This window comes from Ochotona princeps, chromosome 11 (assembly GCF_030435755.1).
Source record: "Ochotona princeps isolate mOchPri1 chromosome 11, mOchPri1.hap1, whole genome shotgun sequence".
NCBI lineage: Eukaryota > Metazoa > Chordata > Mammalia > Lagomorpha > Ochotonidae > Ochotona > Ochotona princeps.
The window spans coordinates 48,640,809-48,649,995 of record NC_080842.1 but is presented as its reverse complement, the minus strand read 5'-3'; the positions used below and the strand labels follow the sequence as shown (position 1 = coordinate 48,649,995).

Here is a 9,187-nt window from a genome sequence, read left to right as displayed (position 1 = left end):
TGACCTGGCCCTGCTTGTGGTGGACAGCTGGGGAGTAAACCATGGGATGAAAGACTTTCGTCTCTGCATTTCAGATAAAATAAAAAATAAATCTCCTTCCCACCATATCCCTCAAGAAAAAAAAAACAAACAGGCAGACATGTTTTTCCCATTTAGGGAAATCAAGACGCAGCTTTCACAGGGAGTGAAGAGAAATGAGGGAGGGCCACTTCTAACCCAGCAATGATACTCAGGCTCAGATTTACAAACTTTTGCACATATCATCAGCTCAGTTACCTACGTGCAGCTCAGGCTCAGCACGTCCTCTGAGCTCTCATGGCTGTCTTCAGGTGTTCAGCAGACGATCACGGAGACATGCTGATGAGCTGTTCTCCAGCTCCTCTGTAGGCAGATAACAGGAAAGCAGCTTAGATGTCAGCAAAGGATTCAGATATAAGTGAGAATTCTCTGAGTCAGGGAGGCTCCCTGCACCCAAGCCTTTCCCCCTTATTTCGCTGTCAATATTCTGGTCTGCATCACACTTCTGTTTACGGTAACAACACCACCACCAGCAGCAGATGTCTGCATGATCCTTCCTTCCTGCCAAGCACCCTTAAAGTTTTGACTCATGCTTACATATTTGCAATCAATGTGATGACATAAAAACCACTGCCAAACCCATTCTGCAGATAATGAAAATATAGAGAAGGGCACCAGAGGGTAGAACCAAGGTTCGAAGCCTTGAGCCAACGCCCTTCCTTCCAGCCAGGACCCTCCACTGTTCACGTGCGGGTCCTACACTAGAACAGCACTAAATAAGACACAGCATGCAGGAACGCTAACAGATCAACCTGGAGGCGGGAACAGACTGCTACCAAATGGCCTCACAGGAGCCATGCCCCTAACTCATCCGCTTGCATCCTCCCTTCTCAAAGTGGAACTGGGTCAGTAAATGACTCATTTGAACTGGCAAGATATGATGGGAATAGCTTTCTAGGACTTCAAGCCCAGGCCCTATGGGGTGTGGAGCATCCCATTTCCTCATAAACAATTCCAGGCTATCTGGCCACAGGGAGGAGCCAAATGTTGGGGAAGCCACGTGAACAGAGGCCCCTGTCCCACGTCACCTCAATCCAAATCCTGACTCCAAAAGTCTTGTGGTTTTAAATCAGTTTCCTTATTATTTGGTGAAATGTATGGAAAATAAAGTCTATCATTTGAAGGACTCTAAAATTATCTATCTATCTATCTATCTTAGAGATAAACAGACACGAGAGGCGAGCCGAGGGCTGCGGGAGAGGACGTCTAGCTCGGATCCCGAACCCAGTCCGCCATGTGCCCATGGCTCATGGCGGGCTGGGCCCGGACATGCCTGGGTGCGGGGCTTGCTTCCTTCTGGGGTGAGTACGCCGAGGGGGGAGGCCTCCGTGACTGGGCATGTCCGGGGCCCACCCGCCACCCTCATTGGGTGGTGAACGGGATTGGGGAGGGGCGCAACCTCGGGCCTGCAGGATTACACCTCTGGCTGCCAGAGGCGAGCCGAGGGCTGCGGGAGAGGACGTCTAGCTCGGATCCCGAACCCAGTCCACCATGTGCCCATGGCTCATGGCGGGCTGGGCCAGGGCGGCCAGTGCGCCATTTGGCGCCAGGCTGAGCCTGCTGGCCGCCTGGCCGGGGAGCTCTGGGGTATTGGATGTCTGAATCACCGCTGAGATAGCTCTAGAGTGACCCCACTGTTTCTGGGATCTGAGTCAATCCTAAAGATTCCCAATACCAGCAACTCTTCCTTTGAAGAACTTCCAATCCCTTAATAATGCTGAGCTTTGAACACCTATCAAGTAAAAGATAAGCTCCGGCTTGTCTAGCAGGCTGGCACCTAATGGTCCTTGGAGCAACCACGTGCAGGTGCGTGATTTACGGCTAGGAACGGTCCCAATCTGGGATGCCACAGCTGGGATGAGGTTCCCACCAAGGGGTGTATGTGCTGGAATGGGGGCTGCGTTCTATCTAGAAAACAGTTGCAGTCACCCGAGGCACTAGTGTGGGCTGGGATTGGATGCACCAGGCCGGTTCAGATCCCAGCACCATCTGGTGTTATGGAGAAACAGGGTAGATGTGGGACTGACTAGGCTGGGTCTCAATCCCCTTCCGAGCCATGTGTGAGCTGTATGTGGGTATGGACGAGCCATGGCTGGGCTGAAACATCCAACAACAAGAGTCAGAATGGGGTGAAAGCCAGCCAGGAAAAGCCACTGTTCCTGCTAGGACAGGAGGTGAACTGAGTAGGGTTGGCTCAAGAACCCCCTGGCAAGCGCAAAATCTGGCATTGGGAGGGGTTCTGATGGAGGAGCCTGGGCAACTCCTCTGGCAGGACACAGTCCCTGCAGGTAAGCGCGAGAAGCATGATTGGAAACAGCCCAGAATAGGCCATGGAAAGTTTCCCACTGGCATGCATTCGGCATGGGTCAGGAGCAGACCAGGCTGAATCAGTTCATGTCATCCTCTGGCAAATCCGATCACCAGAACAGAGTGTGGAATGGGCCGGGTTCGGTTGCGACAAAACCAGTACACATTATGGAACGCCAGGGCGTGGTTGCCTGTACTGGATATGAATGCAGCACCCATCCAGCACACGTGAGATCCAGGAAGGGAGGGGCAAAGCTGGCGGGGGGTTAAGGGGCTGGCCCCCTCGCTGGACAGCCACTCCCACTGGAGAGCGTGGGCTGGGATAGAGACAGACACGACTAAGCAAGGCTACAACACCTGTGCGCTGCATGTGGACTAGATCAGGGCCACAGCTTCAGCTGGCAGAAGCTGGCACTGGGGACTAATTCTGTTGAGTCAAATCACAGGACCACCTAAAGAGTGCATAAACCGGGACAGAGAGACCTGGGAGGGAAAAAGTGGGTTCCCCCTTCTTGGGTCACTATTCCCGTGGGAGGGCATGAAAACTAGGACGGGGGCTGGGATGGCTAGATAGAGAGGTACTCAACAATATCTGTGAGGGCTGGATGGTTGAGTTGGTTAGATAAAACTAAGCTTTAATACCCATTGACAAGTACCAGAGCCAAATGGGATGGGGGACAGATTGGTCTTCTGCTACACATACTGGCAAACCAGGATAGGGGGCGGTCTGGTGGGGGTTATTGTGGGTCGCCCCAACTAGGCTGCAGCTCCCACTGGTTGATGTAAGGGCCGAACCAGACTGGACTGCAACACCCATTGGTTCCAGTGCAACGCGGGACTGAAAACAGAACCAACCCAGCAATTGCAACCACCAGCTGATCAGGGTGATGGACTGTGCCGGGCCCTGTGCTTGCTAGAACACACAAGAAACTAATCTGGGAATACCTCAAAGTATCTTTGGAGATCTCCCCACTTGAACTGCTGGACTCAGAATTCTAACCAAGAAAAGACAGAAGACAGAATAGGACAATCATTCATCCCAGCTACATGTTGGCAGCGAAATATGGGACAAATGGAGACTTCATGATGGACCATATCAATCAGTGGACCACCTCATCGAGCGAAACTGGCAGTGACTCATAACTGGAGAACTATTAACTCCGCTTGAGCACATATCTCAGAGCATGCCCCACATCCGGGACTTGGGGTGGGCGGGAAACCGGGTGGGGCTTCTCCCTCAATATCCCCCTTTACCTCAGATACATGATGGAAACAATATGGACATAATAGCATTGCCCACCTCCCTATCCCCCTGAACCTTTTTTTTTTCTTTTTCTTGTTTTTCCTTCAACTATAGTTAACTATGTAAAGATTGTCAACAACAATACAATAAAATGGATAAAAAAAAAATAATAAAACCAGGTACTTCTAGCAGATGTCACACCTCTGCAACCTAAAAAAAAAAAAAAAAAAAAGAGATAAACAGACACAGACAGCCAGCCTCCATCTATTGATTCACTTTCCAAAATGCCCATGGGAGTCAGGGCTGGACTCAGGCTGAAGTCAGACGGCAGGAATTCAACGCAGGTCTCCCATGTAGGTAGCAGGAACCCCTCACTTGAGCCATCACTGCTCCTGCCCAGGGTCTGCAGCAGGAAATTAGCTTCAGGAGCCAGAGCTGAGTAGCGAACCCAGGTATCCCTATGTGGAATGCAGGCATTTTTTTTTTTTCTTAAGATTTACTTGTTTTTCATTGGAAAGTCAGATATATATAGTGAGGAGAGACAGACAGAAGATCTTCCATCTGCTGATTTACTCCCCAAGTGGACTCAATGGCCAGAGCTGAGCCAATCTGAAGCCAGGAGCCTGGAGCTTCTTCTGGGGGTCTCCCACATGGGTTCAAGGTCCCAAGGCCTTGGGCTATCCTCCACTGCCTTTCCAGACCACAAGCAGGGAGCTGGATGAGAAGTGGGATTGCCAGGATTAGAACTGGTGCCCATATGGGATCTTTTTTTTTTAAAGATTTATTTATTTTTATTACAAAGTCAGACATACAGACAGGAGGAGAGAGGAAGATCTTTTGTCTGATGATTCACTCCCCAAGTGTGCCGCAACGGCCGGTGCTGTGCTGATTCGAAGCTGGAAACCAGGAACCTCTTCCAGGTCTCCCACGTGGGTGCAGGGTCCCAAAGCATTGGGCCGTCCTCAACTGCTTTCCCAGGCCACAAGCAGGGAGCTGGATGGGAAGTGGAACTGCTGGAATTAGAACCGGCGCCCATATGGGATCCCGGTGTGTTCAAGGCGAGGACTTTAGCCGCTAGGCCACCTTACTGCATTCAAGGTAAGGACTTTACCCACTAGGCTACTGTATCTGGAAATGGATGCAGGCATCTTAACCAGAGTCTTAACCACTAGATGGCCTCCTCCATTTTCATCAATTTTAAGGGCACAGTTCAGTGGTATTTAAAACATTCACACCAGTCTGCAACCATCACCACCACCACCCAGCTCCAGAATGCTCTCTACCCACCCAATAGTAATCCCCAGGGCTTTTCCTCCCAGCCTGAGCAGCCACTCATCTACTGCTCCTCTCTGCATTTCAGTTGGTAAATGCTAAGGTGGTTTGTTAGGTGGTAACACATCACTTTAAATAGATTCTCCTAAGTTTAATCATCTGTTTGTAGAAGGTACTGATGTGTTTGAGCTTATTAAATACCAGAGTTACAAACGAATGGAGCATCAGCCCAGAGCTTTATTTTGCTTTTGTCATTCATACATTTCATTCTCATGTGTCATGACTGACTGTGTTATAGGTAGGATCATAATTATACCTAACACTTACTATAAAGGTGGGAAGAGAATATATCACCTATCTTTCACAACATCTTTGTGAGGTAGAATTATTTTTCCTTTTTTGGAGCAGGGAACTGAGGATCTGTCCAAAGTCACAGGGCAGAGCACGCTGGTCTGCAAGGATTTCCTGATCAATCCTACTTGGCAGGGGAAACGAGCAGAAACTCAGCAAACAACTCAGCAGCTTCAGAGAGGAAACCAAGCCCAGCTGTCCTCCTGGGAAATACGCACGACACCAGAGCATAACAAAAAAGTTTCCAGAAGATGGAATTACAAGGTAACTTTAGGGGCGAGAATTATGGCATTGTGAGTAAAGCTGTCACTTGTCAATCTAGTAGCATCCCACACGGGCACTGGTTTGTGTCCCAGCTACTCCACTTCTGAGCCAGTTCCCTGCTCACGCAGCTGGGAAAGTGGCAGATGATGGCCCAAGTGTTTGGGCCCCTGCCAACTACGTGGGAGACCCAAAACTCCTGGCTCCTGACTTCAGTTTGGCTCTGTCTTGGTTGTTGAGGACTCCTGGGGAATGGAAAATCTCTCTTGGGCTTTCCCTCTCTATAACTCTTTCAAGTGAATAAATCTTTAAAAGATAAGTCAATTTTTGTTGAAAAAAAATGTTGAAACCTATGCATTTTGGGATCTTCAAAAAGGTCAGCAAGAGAATGGGCATTTAGCCTAGTGGCTAAAATGTCAATGTTCCTGAGGCTGGCACAGTAGCATAACTGGCTAATCCTCCCCCTGAGGCACCAGCATCCCATACAAACACTGATTCATGTACCACCTGCTCCATTTCCTAATCCAGTTCCCTGCCTATGGCCTGGGAAAGCAGCAAACAATGGCCCAAGTCCTCGGGACCCCGTTCTCATGTTGGAGACCTGGAAGAGATTCCTGGCTCCTAGCTTCGGAACAACTCGGCTCTGGCCATTACAGCCAACTGGGGAGTGAACCAGCAGATGGAAGACCTTCGTGTGTGTGTAAAATATGCCTTTCAAGTAGAAATAAATCTTTAAACATGTCCATGTTCTATGTCAGTGTGCTTGGGTTTGATGCCTGGCTCTGACTCCTGACGTTAGCTTCTTGCTAACGGTTCAAGTAACTGGGTTCCTGCCACCTGTGGGAAATACTGGGATTGAGTTCCTCGGCCTTGGCTTTGATCAGGGCCCACATGCAGGCAATTAGCGAGTGAGACAGCCAAAGGGGTCTGTCTCAAAGCAAAGAGTTCACAGGAAATGGATTTTATGAAAGAAAAACAAGTACGGATTTCACTTTTGGGGACCACAATAAACTTCTCTGCTAATTCCATTTTCACGATCTTTTATTTTTATTACAAAGTCAGATATACAGAGGAGGAGAGAGAGAGGAAGTGGAGCTGCCGGGATTAGAACCGGCGCCCATATGGGATCCTGGCAAGTTCAAGGCGAGGACCTTAGCCGCTAGGCCACGCCACCAGGCCCGCAATCCTCTCTTATGTGCCTGCAGGAAAGCCCTTCGATAATGCTCAGTACAGTCATGATGACATCCAGTAAGATGTTTCCCAGGGCAAAGCTGGGTCCTATGGTAAGAAATAAGAGCAGTTGGTTGTATTTGGGAGGAAACTTACAATGAGACAAGCCATGACACACTCATGTCTTAAACATAAAAGAAATACAAATTCAATTCAACGGGTCATTATACTGGATAGTTCATTTTGCAATGGTAACAGTATTACTCATCACAACAGTGATAGCAAGGGCTTTGTGGGGACATCTACATACTGCACCTCCATAGACATGCCAAATGTAATTTTTAAAATAGATTTATTTATTTACTTATTTACTTATTTATTTATTTATTTATTTATTACAAAGTCAGATATACAGAGAGGAGGAGAGACAGAGAAGATCTTCCGTCCGAATATTCATTCCCCAAGTGACCGCCATTGATGGTGCTGCGCTGATCCAGAGTCAGGAGCCAGGAACCTCCTCCAGGTCTCCCACGCGGGTACAGGGTCCCAAGGCATTGGGCCGTCCTCGACTGCTTTCCCAGGCCACAAGCAGGGAGCTGAATGGGAAGCGGGGCTGCCGGGATTAGAACCGGTGCCCATATGGGATCCTGGCATCTTTAAGGCTAGGACTTTAGCCGCTAGGCCACCACACCGGGCCCAATTTATTTTTTATTGGAAAGTCAGATATATAGAGAACAGGAGAGGCAGAGAGGAAGATCTTCTGTTCGTTGATTCCCTCCCCAAGTGGCCATAATGACTGGAGCTGAGCTAATCTGAAGCCAGAAGCCAGGAGTGTCTTCTGTGTCTCCCACATGGATGTATGGTCCCAAGGCCTTAGGCCATCCTTGATTGCTTTCCTAGGCCACAAGCAGGGTGTTGGATGGGAAGCGGGTCACTGGGACATGAACTGGTGCCCATATGGGATCCATATCGTGTGTGCAAGGCAAGGACTTTAACCACTAGGCTACCATGCTGGGTCCATCAATTAAAATCATAAAAAAAATGTACATTTCAGGCCCTGTGCTGTAGTGTGAGTCCTAGAAGAAGTTCCTGGTTCCTGGCTTTGGATCAGCACAGCTCTGTGTGTTGCAACCATTTGGGGAGTGAATCATTGCATAGAAGGTCTTCCTCTGTCTCTCCTCCTCTGTATATATCTGATTTTTCCCCCCCAAAAATCTTTAAAAAATATTTTAATTGATTTATTTGAAAGTTGCAGTTATTAAGAGAGGGAGATCTTCATCTACTGGTTCACTCCCTAAATTGATCTCAACTTCCAGGGCTGACGCAGGCTGAAGGCAGGACCCAGGAGTTTCATCCAGGTGGCTCACATGAGTTACACCGGCCCAAGCACTTGGCCTTTCTCCTGCTCCTTTTCCTGGGCCAGTAACAGGGAGCCGGCATAGAAGTGGAGCAACTAGAACAAGATCCAAATAGGATTCTAGTGTTGTAGAAGGCGGCTTTACCTGCTACGCTACAATGCTGGTCTGGAAATGTAGTTTTCCCCCATTTTAAAATTCTTATTATCATTTTATGATACAGTTCCATAGGCCCAGGGATTTCCCCTACCCTCTCCCCAAATCCCCCTAACACTTGGTTCTCCCATATTATTACAACAGCATGGTTCCTCATAAACAGTCATAAGTCCATCATTGCAGGAATAGACAATGGCAGAAGAGTCCAGGATCCCATTGTCAAGGCGCATCCTACAGTTTCACTGGGAATCCATCCTTGACCCGGAAGTAGAAATGCACACTGCACCATATCCTCACATCTGGACATGCCAGTCTGCACCACACAGTCACTATAAATCCCCCCAAGTGATAAGCCATAAAACAAAACCAACAACAGGAAGAAAAATGGAAATTTACAATGCCATGAAGTTAAATAACATGCCTCTGGATCTGATAGTCTCAATTACAGTTATTATAGATCCCCTTAAATGAAAAGCCGCAAAACCAAATCAACAACAGGAAAAAAAAATTAAAAACACCATGAAGCTGGGCCCGGCGGCGTGGCCTAGCGGCTAAAGTCCTCGCCTTGAAAGCCCCGGGATCCCATATGGGCGCCGGTTCTAATCCCAGCAGCTCCACTTCCCATCCAGCTCTCTGCTTGTGGCCTGGGAAAGCAGTCGAGTACGGCCCAATGCATTGGGATACTGCACCCACGTGGGAGACCTGGAAGAGGTTCCAGGTTCCCGGCTTCGGATCGGCGCGCATCAGCCCGTTGCGGCTCACTTGGGGAGTGAAATATCGGACGCAAGATCTTCCTCTCTGTCTCTCCTCCTCTCTGTATATCTGGCTGTAATAAAATGAACAAATCTTTAAAAAAAAAAACCATGAAGCTAAATAATATGACACTGAATGACTAATGTGTCATTGAAGAAATGAAAATCAAGAACCTTCTTGAGGAAAATGATGCTACTGTATAATCTATGAATCAGTGAAGAATTTAATGAAAAAAAGTGTT

The 9,187-nt window shown here is 48.4% G+C and overlaps 1 long non-coding RNA gene across 1 annotated transcript in view; it reads right to left on the bottom strand.

Moving 5' to 3' along the window:
- Nucleotides 1-312: 312 nt before the first annotated feature.
- Nucleotides 313-9,187, bottom strand: part of LOC131481445 (uncharacterized) — a 59,137-nt gene continuing 50,262 nt past the window's right edge. The window contains exon 5 of the long non-coding RNA XR_009246339.1: nucleotides 313-381. This is a non-coding gene — a long non-coding RNA (uncharacterized LOC131481445). The remainder of the gene's footprint in view (nucleotides 382-9,187) is intronic.